The sequence below is a fragment of the Phaethon lepturus genome, unplaced genomic scaffold (assembly GCF_000687285.1).
Source record: "Phaethon lepturus isolate BGI_N335 unplaced genomic scaffold, ASM68728v1 scaffold49438, whole genome shotgun sequence".
Taxonomy (NCBI): Eukaryota; Metazoa; Chordata; class Aves; order Phaethontiformes; family Phaethontidae; genus Phaethon; species Phaethon lepturus.
This window is the reverse complement of record NW_010559269.1, coordinates 20,204-23,759: the sequence shown is the minus strand read 5'-3', so window position 1 is coordinate 23,759 and position 3,556 is coordinate 20,204.

The window sequence follows — 3,556 nt, the reverse complement described above, 5'->3', positions numbered from 1 at the left end:
CAATGAAGAAATACCAATTTTATGCCAATGACATACAGTATTGTCCATTAGTATTCACAGTTGTTTGTAAAAACCTTCAAAATTCAAGGAAGATCATAACAGTATTGGTGGGTGGGGGCAAGAATCCAATCCAGCTGTGGTGGATAGTAGGCCTTTGTCCTTCCCTCTGGTTCTGAGGAAACTCTGAATGGATGGGTCTGTCCTAAGCACGGATTAGCAAAGTGGGAATAAATGTCTATTACAGCTATGCTAATCCTGTGGCTCTTTGCCATCCAAGGGTGCAATCCCACCTCCCCTCTCTTTCCCTCTAGCTCCTTGGTTGTTTAAGACAGAGCAACTGTGTTTCCAGAGGATGAATCAGTTCTAGGGGTTCACTTGACTGAACACTCTGCTTTCTGAATTTGTGAAGTTGGTTTTCCGGGGATTACTGCACTGAAGCAACTCACCCTGTGGCTGCGGAGTCACCTGCACTAAATTCAATACAAGAAAGCTGGTGGCACTGTGTAGCCAGGAGCAGGGTCTCCCCTGTGTGTGACAGCTCTCTGCTGACGGGCACAGCTGTAACAGGAAACCTCACAGACATTATTTCTGCATCTGTATACTACATCAGAATTGATCTGGATTGGACAGGAGGACATAATGCAGAGTTAATTCTGCTTTATGCCAGCTGTAGAGGAACAGATAAATATTTAAACTAACAAGAAGTTAAGCTGGTGTAGTAAACAACCGCCAGTGTAGCAGAAGGCCTGCCACAGCAAAGTTAATCTGTCCACATTCTTTGAACAAATTTGAATAAGCCATGAGTCTATATCAGACTAGTAATTTGCATCGGGTTTTGCTCTCATAAAAGGATTTCTTAAATTGGATTCAGTGTATTGTTCAACTGGACAGACTGAATTTCACTGATCTTTTCCTGCATGCACGTCAAATAAAGTTTTTTGATTTAGAAGGAGCTGGAATACATCTTGTGAAAGAAAAGACCAAACTCGTATCCTGTTTGGACTGCTCTGTAACAAGATGGCCAGGGATCCCTTGGCTCAGTGCTTTCATTGACCTATCAGGCCAACCATTTGTTTTCTTTTTAAAAGTATTGCAGATCAAGGCCCAATTAAATAAAGCAAACATATTTCATATAAAGCATTTGGAGTTTTCAGTGCTTGCTTTTGAGAATCTGTTTTAGAAAATAGGCTTTGTGTGGCTCTTCTCACTTTCCTTGTATGTACAAATATGTTCGCTATTCCAATTTAAATAATGGCAATTATAAAGATGGTGCTGAATTCAGTGGGCTACTCTGCAATTCAGTCAGGACAAGGTTTGACTCATTTATTTAAGGTCTTTTGAGCTCATAGAGAAAAAGTGATGGTGAGGCAGAGTAGGAAATTAGCTTGCTACAAATGAGCTGTATGTCAGGAAGAAAGCATATTACAGTAAAAAAAAAAAAAAAAATCTTCTACCAGCCTTGGCTATTCTAGAACTGACTAATACTTAGCAAAACAGTTAACTCCCTTTCAAGCTTCTATCCAAATTCTGACAGTTACAAAAGAAGCTGAGAATCTAAGACTTCAAATAGTCAAAGCTTCATCTACTTGATCGTAAAGACATTATTAACAATGAGAGGTAGCTGAATATTAAAACAAACAAAACCCAGACTGTGGACTCAAGTGGGATGGAATATGGTTTAAAATATGACTGATAAGCTGTGACTTGCTCATATTAAACAGTATCACTTGTACTCCAGCAGCAGTAAAAGCAAAGGTTGCTGTGATAGAAGTAATACGGAAAGACAGTGAAAAGCCAGTTGCTTATCCCAGCAAGATCTACATATTTATTCCAGGTAACTGGTGATTTTGCAGTGAGTCTGAATGTTGACAATGAGTAGCAAAAAATGAATTTTCTCTCTGCCCCTTTCATTTTGTGAACAAAACACCAAAACTGATGTCAAATAGCAAAAATACGATCTTTTTTCTATTGCCTTTCTCCTAAAGCAGTTTGCATTCAGCAGACTGGGCAAACTTATCCGAATGCCCTCCTAAGTATTCCTCAGGTGGGTAAGGACTATAGACCCCAATCCTATAGAAGAATGGTTATCCTTCTATATTTCAGAAAGGAAACAGTGGCAGGACAGATAACCAGAGCAAAATAGAGCAAACTTGCAATGTGGGAGGGGAATTTACAACTAAAGACACAAGGGCAAACTCCTACTCTTACCAAAAGAGCCAGGAGGTTCTTTTTCAGATGTCTATGAAGAGGATGCAGGACTTGGTTATTTTCAAAGATCTCATCGGAGTCAGTTTCTTGTAAAAAATCTCCTGACAGCCCAAATGATGTGCTATATAATTCATTTACAATGTACAGACAGGTGTCTTAAGCTAGTATATGCTCATATTTCCACTGCAAGGGAAAACAGCCAATTTCAAGATCCAACACAGTCTACTGTGATCCAACACAAGGATTTACCTACTTGACTAGCTATGCAAAAAGCCTCTGCAACTGACCTTTTTTGGGGGGTGGGGTGTCAGACAGGGAAATTACCTGGATTTATGCCAGGTGCTGAGGGCCTGTTGCCACGTGATCCATTTAGGGAGGAAGGGGTAAGTGGCGGGGTGGGGGAAGTAAACCCACAAGAGATGATATGATCTGGGCAGGGAACTAGCTTGCATCTACAGCATCAATGGAGTGTGACCAGCAGGCTATGTCTATTTTAAGTCAATTTGATGCAGAAAAAATAGCCCATTCATGAGGAAGTCAGTGTCAGAGGGGTGGGCGGTGGTAGAGGAAGATATTTTATTGTTTTGTTTGCCTTTACATCTTTCAATTTGCCAGCCCTGACTCACATCAGCAGAGTGAGCAGAAGTCCTCTGAACTGAGCTCTGCAAAGAATGTGCCTGTCACAGAGCACCTGGCCATCCAGGCAAAAATAAAAGTCACTTGCCCAAATGAATGAGAACAGTCCCCCACTCCTACCAAATCTTTCCTCATTCCCTAGCTGTGATGTGCCTGGAGGTGCAGTAACACTGTCAATGCCAACAAAAAGAAGCAGATCATAGCTCATATCCCCTGCTCCTGCCTACAAAGTTCCCAAAGAGGACAAACTCTCCCAGCTGCTCTGCTTTCTACCTTTATCACCTTGTGTTGCACAGTCTGTTTCTGTGGACACCCACTACCCAGCACCCAGCCTATGGGCAGGATAGCCCTGCAGCCCAGGGTGCCCCCAGACCTCTCTAGGCTCCTGCGTCCCGAGAGGCTGCAGGATCCTGATGCCACCCTGCCTTACCTGTGGAGCTGTCTGGATATCCTGGAGAAGCAGCAGGAGCCACAGTCCTAGTGTCAGGCTGCCCGCAGCCATCTGCAGTGGTGTTAAATCTCCCTAGCTCCCAGCATCGCAGGCTAGACAGCCAGGTTGCTCCTTCTGAAGGGCGAGATCCTCCCAGGGTCCAGCCCAGTCTTGCTCCGTGTCTGTTCATTCAGTCCAGAGCCATTTCAGCTGTTCAAGGCAAGCGGGAGACAGTCTTTGAGACTCAAGCAAGCTGAGAAAGCAATTTAGAAGAAAGGGGGG